Raw genomic sequence first — 10,515 nt, forward strand, 5'->3', positions numbered from 1 at the left:
TTACATTCCCGGATCCCTCTAACCTCCTTATTAATATTCATTACCACCTTATTTATATTGACAAATGTTAACAAAGTTTCAGAAGCCTACTATTTCTATTATTAAAGCAAAATAAGAAATATTATATGTTCATTTGTATTTGAAATTACATTTATTTACTTGAAATAGGGAAGGGAAGGAGGAAACAAGATGATTGGGAGGGGGTGGCGGAGGGAAACAGAGACAAAAACATGAAAATGTGCACCCACCTATTACCCGAAAAATGTAACTGTAACCCCTCTATACATTATCCTGACAATTAAAAAATAAGTAAGAAGCTAACAAAAGCTAAAAAAAAGAAATACTAACAAAAAATCAAAGGCAACAATAATAATGTATAAAGTAATTTTTTTTAAAACACGCACACTTAAAACTCTTTCCCAGTGAAAGATTTTCTTGTATTTCTCGTGTTTAGTAGGTTGATATTTGCATAATATTGTTTCTGTCATCATGTTATTCTTTCAGCTGATTTTATCTTGTTGATTTGGAATGTCTGTGCTTGTGTTTTCCTAGATTTCTAATTCCCTTGGGTAAAATGTTTCTTTAAAGTTCTACTAGGAATCCATCTGTGATGATATAAATCAGATTATCAAAGAGAACAAAGTTACTCATTGAAATACCCTTAAATAGTCCTCCTCTTCTCATCTCTTTTAGTATATGCTAAGGAGACAAAGACCAAACACAGCTAAAAACATTTTGCCTGACAATTTTTTTAGGTTTCCAATGTATGAATTGCCCTTGAACTTAAACATGGCATGGAAGCTTCATTTGATCAATAGCATTTCCTGAATATTAGCTCACCAAGCAGATTTTATCTTTTACAGATTTTATTCTAAAAAGGTCCTGATGTAAAAGAACAATGCAGCTCTTAAAATTACAATAATTTCCTGGGTCATACATTTCTGATTGCTCAAGAGAATGTGGAAACAGCAGCAGAGGAAAGAAGGGGGTCTATACTAGATGAGGGGCCTGGTAAACAGGTAGCCTGGCTTCAGAGGCTCAGCCTTTAGCCATCCAATTGGATCAAAGGCTAACTGAAGCTCTCAGGGAAGATTATCAAGGCTGTAGAGAAGATGGACAATCTGACTCCAACCACTGCCTGAATGACACACTTGCCTTGAACCAAAATAAGTAAAAAAAAAGGAATAGAGCTGGAGCCATCTCAAGACTTTCTGCAGAACCATCATCAGAAATAAAGAATTATTAATCATTATTGAATTGTCCATTGGAACCGATATCAATATGTAAAATTTTTATAGAAGGGCAATGTTTGAAACACTTTTTCTCCATTTTTCGTGCAGTGCTGGGGAGACTAAATCCAGTCCTGTACATGCTAAACAAATACACTACTGCTGAGCTACATCCTCAGACATTTTTTTTTCAAATTTTTAACTTAGCTGTCACCACTGTTTCAATGATGGCACTTTTTGCCAAGTCCTGGAGAGTCACGGCTCCAACTCTTCATCCACTTACCTAGGGGAGGGGAGCCTAGGCCTTGATAAAGCTTTTCTCACCAATTATTTCTGAAGCCCACAAGGAATGACTGCAATATGTACAAGACTGAGCTGCTCCGTATCATCTGACCCTTCAGCAGCTCCTGTGTTTCCTCATGCTACCTTCTTTCTCTCACTACTGTAAGTGTCAATGCAGATATGTCCCATAATTCTCCAAAGCTCAACCACATTCAATGAAATTTTAATATTGACATAAAAATCACTAAAGAGAATTCAGATATAGAATTTTTAATGATATATTACTAAAATGTATGTCGGTGCCCCAAAGGGAGTTCTACATTTCTCCACCCCCCGCCCCCAAAGGGCCTGACCTTCACAGGTTCTAATCCTTACCAGTTTTTATTGCATAGACTACCCAGGCCAAGTCCTCTGCCTCTAATAGCTTTTCTTCTTTCTCATGCCCAGAGCTGCTTCTGCTTATCTCTTCTCCTAAGGAAACACCCCCATGATTGAACTCATTGCCACAAAGAATTTTATTTACTTTTTTCTTAACCATAAGCCTTAAGTAGCTATTTTTGCAATATGAAAAAGTAGTCCTCTAATGAAAGTCTCGGACCTATCAAAGATGATTGGGGATGGGGGTTTAAGTCTCAAGTCCAGCACTCTGTTAAATGAGGTATAGACAATGTATTGTCTATGTTAGGTGAATGTTACAATTTCTATTATTAAAGAAAAGCAAAATCGGCTGGGAGCTGGTGGCTAATGCCTGGAATCCTAGCTACTCAAGAGGATGAGATCTAAGGATCACCGTTCAAAGCCAGCCTAAAAGTCTAAGACTCTTATCTTCAATTAACCACCCCATAATTGGAAGTGGCACTGTGGCTCAAGGTGGTAAAGCATTAGTTTTAAGAGGAAGATATCAGGAACAGCTCCCAGGCTGTGTACAAGCCCCACAACCAACAAAAAAAAGAAAGAAAATAAAAGCAAAATCATATGTATTCAATTATTTTTTAATTGTGGCTCTATTTCTACCAACATATTCATTTCGGGAAATAACATGTCTGTGGGTGATCTTTTTGATCAGATTAATGTTGAATCTGTGGCACTGTCATGGAGTCACATCAAGTTAATAATTTAATAGCATGAAGGTATTTTCTTTTCCTAGTGAAAACATCGAAGCTTGTTTTAAAAATCATCGTTAATCAAGCAGTGGGAGACTTTTTATGCTCTAACCAGCATGCCAGGAATGGAGACCAGGTGGGTTTCCTCAGAGAAAAATGGCACAAATTGAAGCCATGGCTCCTTATTTAAAATTGCTACATCAAAAAAAAAATTTGTCACTAGCCCATCAACTCCTCCATTTTGCCAGAAGTCTTTAAATTATTAAATATTTATCACATTATTCACCTTTCTTTTGCTTTTTAATGAAACTAGCTGGGAGCTGGTTTTGTCCATTTCATTCAATGTAGCTGTTTATTAATGTTGTGACTTATTCACTGTCTATACTAAGCTTTTTTGTTTCTCATACTCCTAGGTCCCTTTACTCTTGCTGAGGAGGTCATTTCTTGGTATTCATCTATCTCCACTCACATACCCTTTGACTTTTCTCTGGGAGGTTTTACATCCCAATCTACACCCTAATAAACAAGGTCCATAGCCCTGACTATTTACATACAAATCCTTTTTCTGATGTCCTCCTATCCTGTTCAGTTTTGCTTTCTAGATAGCTAGGAGAGTCAGCATAGAGGTCTAATGATTGTATAGTCATAAAGCATCTATAGCAATGACCTTCAGACTTCCAAAGTAATCTGGAGTTTCCTCTTCATTTATATTAAAAAGCTACAGCACAGTTTCTGTTGGGTCTCAATTTTCCTAAAGTTACAGTTCACTGCATGATCTCATTGATCCCATTTATTTGACCACTAAATTCTGCCTTCCTTTGTTGTTTGCCTGCAGAAATTCGTGGAACATGGAGAAGGAACCAGACTTAAGGTCAGAAACCTGGGGTTAAAATATGCCACTGAGCAGTAACATAGAAAGTACTGTCAGGGTGAGTTATTTGATCTCCATTTCTAAATCTCTAAAGATGGCTAATATTGACCTCACATTAGTGCTGTAAAGGTTCAGTGAAATGACGATCCAAATGTACAAACTTCAAATCTGCTGACTGTACTTACTTATATACAGCTTCTCCAATGGCAAGACAGAAGTTTGTTACTGAAGGACTTTTAGGTTAAAAGCTCCGTATATGTTCAAGAGTAATAGCAATCTCAGTCTTCAGCTTGCTTGGGAATCTGCAATATTCTTCCAATCAAGTCTTTTTTGTTCATTTTAGGTACCATCCTAGAGCCTAAATGTTTCTCTGAGCTTTTGTACTCTAGCCTAGCACTCTACCACTTGAGCTACAGCTCTACTTCTTTTTTTTTTTTTTGGTTGTTTGTTTGTTTTTTGCTAGTCATAGGGCTTGAACTCAGGGCCTGAGCACTGTTCTTGGACTTTTTCTCAAGGCTAGAGCTCTACCACTTGAGCCATAGCATCACCTCCAGCTTTTATTTATTTATTTTTTATTTTTTTTTTGCCAGTCCTGGGCTTGAGCTCAGGGCCTGAGCACTGTCCTTGGACTTTCTCAAGGCTAGAGCTCTACCAGTTGAGCCTCAGCACCACTTCTGGCTTTTTTCTATATATGTGGTACCGAGGAATCGAACCCGGGTCTGCGTGCGTGCTAGGCAAGCACTTTAACCACTAGGCCAAACTCCCGGCCCCTCCAGCTTTTATTTTTTTAATATATGTGCTACCAAGGAATTAAACCTGGGTCTTCACATATACTAGGCAAGCACTTTACCACTAGGCCAAACTCCCAGCCCCATACTTCTTGCCTTTTTAATGGTTAATTGGAGATAAAATTTGTCTCAGAGATTTGTTCTACCTACTCTGGTTTCAAACCCCCATCCTCAGATCTCAGACTCCTGAGAAGTTAGGATTACAGGCCTGAGCCACCACTAGCATAAAGATCCAATCAAGTCTTGAAAGTAATGCTCAGAACAAGTTCTTCACTATTTTGTTCCACAAATGCCAATCACATTCAAATACAAAGCGCATCATCAGAAAGGGAAATACGAAAAGATGAGACAAAGGGGGATCGAGAGTTTGGCCTAGTGGTTAAAGTGCTTGCTTAGCATGAATGAAGACCCGGGTTCGATTCCTCGGTACCACATACATAGAAAAGGCTCAAGTGGTAGAGCTCTAGCCTTGAGAAAGTCCAAGGACAGTGCTCAGGCCCTGAGCTTAAGCCCAGGGCTGGCAAAAAAAAAAAAAAGATGAGACAAAGGGTGAACCAATGTAACAGCAATAGCCACAAGATAATTATGTTGGAAATGAACTTTACAACTTGAGGGGGTAAGAGAAAGTGAGAAAAAAAGTGAAGGGATAGCAATGTTTGAGAAGTCATACCTTACAAATGTAACTGAAACTCCTCTATACATCACCCAGACAATAAAATTTAAAAAAGAAAACCATGCATCATCATAATCATTTGTGAGAAGGATAAATTTGTAGCTTCACAATTTACTACATATTCTGCTAGATATTCTATCATATTCTGCTAGATAGAGATTCTATCATGCACTTTATGTCCTCGAGCTCATGTTTTACTCAGAGGTAGGAAAAGTGTAAAGGGAGAAATAAGAATGCAAATGAGCACAACTTCAGTGTAAACAGTTAAGTACAGAAGAGGAGGCATGCATTGCCTGGTGATTATAGAACAAGATTCTAATTCTATCTCCTCTCCCGATCTCCCATATTTACTCTTCTTCCTTTTAGTAATGAAGCTAAATTTTAGCTGCGACCATTCCAGATAGGGACTGCATTCCCCAGCATTCCTTGCATCTCTGTATAATCATTTACATATTGCCCCGGGAGGTGTGAGTGGTAAGTGGATATCTTCTCTTTAAAGGAAGATGCCAAAAATGTCCTGTTTTACTATAGGCTAAAATGTGCCCTTTATTGTCTGAACTGAAGCTCACACCAGATAAATGAGTAGAAAAAGGAGACAAGAAACTTCTGAATAATCTGTTGGACCAGAGTGGCCTTCCCAAACCATATTGTTTACTATCTCTATTCTATTACACAAGAGAAGTAACATATTTGAGTCATTAATTGCTCTTTTTGTGGGGCCTAACTTGATCCATGACAAAATGGGAGTTTAAAATGAAGTGTTGAAATGCCTTGGAGGACGGTGAGGATTGAAACAGGAAATGAGGAGTGATCTACAAAAGGAGAAAAGAGAGGCCTGGAGTTTGGCCTAGTGGTAGAATGCTTGCCTAGCATGCACAAAGACCTGGGTTCAATTCCTCGGTACCACATACATAGAAAAAAGCCGGAAGTGAGGCCCAAGTGGTAGAGCTCAAGCCTTGAGAAAGTCCAAGGACAGTGCTCAGGCCCTGAGCTCAAGCCCAGGACTGGCAAAAAAAAAAAAAAAATAGGAGAAAAGAGCCAGGCATTGGTGGCTCATACCTAGCTACTCAGAAGGCTAAAATCTGAGGATCAAGGTTCAAAGCCAGCCAGGGCACAAAAGAACCTAAGACTCTTATCTTTAATTAACCTCTAGAAAAATTCCTTCCTAAACGAAAATATAAAATCAACAATGTATACTTCAGCACTTACATGCTTGAGAGAAAACTGATGGATTGATTTCGTTGAAACTAAAAGTGTATACACAAGAGAGGTACATGTTTGGGCCAGATTGTGCAAACACAAAATTAAAAGCTAAGTAAACTGAAATTCTTCACCTAGGGCTATGTGTGTGGGGTGTCTCTGAAGAGCACAGCATAGACAAAGTCAGTGGGCAGATCCACCTCCAAGTAGAGGTAAATAAGGGCAGGTAAGCCAACACGGACAAGGAATGGGATATGGAGTCCCATTTGCTAGCCCAGTCATTATTTGAAAGAGTAAGGGTGAAGTTTTGACCCTGATGGGCTAAAGAAGTGATACCACAGAGGAGATCCCATTTGTCCCTATGTAGAAAACATTTCAGTTTCCTATACTCTGAGATAATAGGGTCCATTCGTAAGGAGATATCCGTTCAGTAGGAAAACACAGTTGGGTTGGAGATAGACAGAAGTCTCTCAAAGACTCTGAAGCCATGGGAAAAGGGATGCCCGAGAGGCAGCAGCAGATCTCTGGTACTGACCGTTATATTTTGATAAAATAGGGGGATCTGACATGGGAGGAGGTCAGCGGGAAAGGAGCCACAGAAAGAGGTCAAGCCTAGTTCTGGGTTTATGTTCTATTTATCTACATATTCTACTTAGATTTACTCAAAAGTCCTTGTCCCCCTAAAAGCTGTTTTTAATTTCTCTCTGCTGCCAAGAAACTCATTACATCCTGCCTTGATTTACACAAACTCCTTCTCACTGGCCTCTTTCTCATCAGTTCCTTGCTGCCAAATGTTACTGCCAAGTCCATTTTCCTTTCCTGCTGTTCGGATTATACTTCTCCCACTCTGCTTTGGCTGCTCTTCACCTTCCAGCTTCCCCACGACTCTGCACCTGCTCACAACTTTTCTGTTCCCTTCCTAAGGCACCCATCCCACACCCCATCCCACACCCTTCCTCTGGCCTCTCACATGCTCTGACATCTTTAGCCCCTGATACCAGCCTCTCCGAACTTCAGTCCCACATGCTATCTGCCTCCTCCACAGACTTCCCCACTTAAGCACAGGAACACAGTGCCTGCTCCTACTGCAAAGAAACCCAGTATATCCACTTCTTTCTGAAGCTTGCTAGCTTTCATAACTGTGTGCTGCATGCTGCTTTCCCCTAGAGGGTACATAGGAGTATGGCTTGTACTCTCCTCTTTCCTGTCCCTCCAACCTCTAGGGCCTTGTATTGTCTGTACTAGAAGAACATGATTTCGTTACATTATACAATTTCTGTTCCTTGTAAAGCACATATTGGTGTACAACCTTAGGGTGCTGCATAAATAATACAAATCTTACAATGCTTCTCGATGAGAGGGCTTAAACCCAACCAATTCATCCAAAATCATCTTGAATTTTGTCTCAGTAAACTATATCTGTCCAGAAAAGGGAGACGATTAATGTACAGAAGGAAAGCAGTGATATTTCTATTGTCCTCAACAAATAATGCTCCTGGGGAAAAACATGTATTTGAGTGACTAAGAAATTTAGTGAGCATTAAAGGTGGCGCAGCACAAACTACTCTTCACAGCTACAGAACATTCCCCAAGGATAAATCCATTGTCATTATGGAAAGTTGTGTACACTGCCACCTCATGAAATTTGCTTATAACAGTTTCTCTTAACAAATTAGTATGTGTGCACTTCATTTAGGGTGAAAATATACAATAGACAACTAAATCATAGATTTCAAATAAAATCAACAGGTAGAAGTACACAGTCAGGTATGGAGATTATAAGCTAGTATATATGTTTCTTGGAGAATAATTCACTGAACTTAAATTTTAATCAAAAACAATACCTATCTTTTACTTGTAGACATTATTATTCCTAAGTACATAAGTTGAATTCAGAGTATGGTATATTTTTGTGGGTTTTTTTCTTTTAAAATGGTTTTTTAAAAAAACCTTGATAGTCAGAAACCAACTTTTATTTTCAACAAGAATCAGAAAACCATCAAAGACAAACTGCTTTCTATCATACAAATGACTTGATCAGAAATAATAAAATCACACAGGTCTCAAGGCCTAAATAACCATGTAAATGGGTTCTCTGTATTTTTGAGACAGATGGTGGATCACAACAGTGATGGCTTATGCATTCCAAAAAGATTGTCCTCCAGAATATAACAAAAAAAATGACTGAAGAAGCAAATTTAAAATATGAAGAACCAGAATGGAAAAATCACATCGATTTTTAAAAGATCAAGAAGACAGAAATGGTGAACATATAGATTATATTAAGTACCACTGGGAAGAAAATCATTTTGCATGGAAGTATTATGTGCACACCTACTGAAGTAAACTGGTATGCATTTTAACAAGATGATATGTACTTCATTTCATACCGCATCCAAGACTCTAGAATATTGTAGCCTCTATCAACCATCTTATCACTTGCTGTTGACCTAGAGGTATGCCAACCAACTCTGGTAGTTGGGAGACATCTTAATCTTCTTTTCTAGTTCTTAGTTTGTAAAAGGAGCATGAATTTACAATCATTATAGGAGCCAATTAAGGTCTCATTGATAAGGTCTCACATTCCAAACAGGACTCTAAGAATCTAGTTGGATGCACAGGCTATCCTATTTAGCTAAAGATCAACAGTTACCGTGTGTTAAAAGACCAGTGCATTCACCCTAGTAGCGGTAAACTGCAATGTCTAGGTTTTAAATAAATGACAAATTTCAAGAGGAACTCAATCATTTGTGAGTTTTCTATCCAAAGTCTATTCTCAGTGCTTGGAACAGTACCTAGCCATGGAAATGGTAAGTCAGAATTTGTTGAATGAATGGATAAACGAAGGCTAAATGAGAAGGTATTAGTCTAAACATTACAAAAATCCCAATACATATGCAGAGACCAATGACTTGGGAGTCGAAAAGAGAAATTCTTTTCTGATACATTTCTGTTTGACTGACTTTATTTCTGGATTCTGGTGAAAATTTTAAGGGATTCTCTAAGGATATTTTGATCCAGCAAAACTTCCACCTTGGAATTTAGGAAGAAAATAGGACCTAGAGGATGGTTGTGGCCTTGCAGGAAGTGGCTGTTCCTTAACACTTACTATTCAGTGGACACTACACACACCATGGCAGGGACAGACATCCCACTACACAAGTTACAACAAGGTGGAAATTGACTGGGGACTTCATATAGATATGGAATGATTTTGTAGAAATTGGTACCACATGAAGATCTGCTTTGCAGAGGAAGCTTATCTTAAACACAAGGAGCCGTACAACTCTTCTTGACAAGCCTTCCTTTAGTTATGGGAGTAGGATGGTTTCAAGGAAGGCTACCACAGTGAATCTGGAGCTGTAGGTCACAGTTACATGTGCAGATTTTGTCAGTTGTGGGACTTGAACTCTGGACCTGGGTGCTTTCCCTAAGCTCTTCAGATCAAGGCTAGCAATCTACCACTGAGCCACAGCACCACTTCCACATGTACAGATTTAAGAAAAAGTTACTACTGTCAATGTGTGGTGGTGATTTTTCTGCATGCTCTACAGTATGAACTACTAGTTAACTGTGCTCTGGCTCCTCATGGTACCCTACTTAAAACAGTACTACTCAAAATGTGTAAGGTACACTAACATGTGCCTGGCTTCCTTTGTGTTCAGTAAATTTGGGGAATATTGTATCTACATCCTCATTCTTAAAGAATAATAAGGTAGGCAGGCCATTGGTAACTTTGAGAAGTCCTATAGTAAAAAAAGGCTTTTGTCATATTTGATCATGACAATTTATGTTTAGAAAAAGACATGTGTCAATCAGAATAGTCTTAATAAAGCTACTTTATCAAACAATCTCTAAAACCAATGCTACTTTATCAAACAACCTCTAAAACTAGTGCATACTACTAAAGATTAATGAAGTCAGTTCATTCTCCAAACAGACCAAAAGCATCATTCTATAGCTAATTTTTTCTGAGATTCCAGGATGGAAGTTTTCCTGGTCACTTTTCTTAACCATCAAAACATCACTGTGAAAACCCTGAAGTCTGTATCTGGATGCTGAAGGTAATTCAAGTGGCTTAAAATAGCAGGATATATTACATGCTGCATATTCATAGTTGCCTAGAGTCTGGTCCCCACTCTGACACTATAGTGTGAAAGAAGTTGTTATTGGAGCATGTCTGAGTTACTATATTGGAGAAAAGGTAAGATTTTTTTCCCCAAATAAATATTCTAGTGTCATAGTCATTCAGAAATTGAGTCCCTGGCCCCACCCAACCATGATGAGCTAAAATGATATTATCTTACCATAAATGTGGAAGATAGCCAGAAAGATTATAGTGAGAAACCCTTGAAACAACTAGCCCTGT

This window comes from Megascapheus bottae, chromosome 8 (genome assembly GCF_031878675.1).
Source record: "Megascapheus bottae isolate mThoBot1 chromosome 8, mThoBot2.hap1, whole genome shotgun sequence".
NCBI lineage: Eukaryota > Metazoa > Chordata > Mammalia > Rodentia > Geomyidae > Megascapheus > Megascapheus bottae.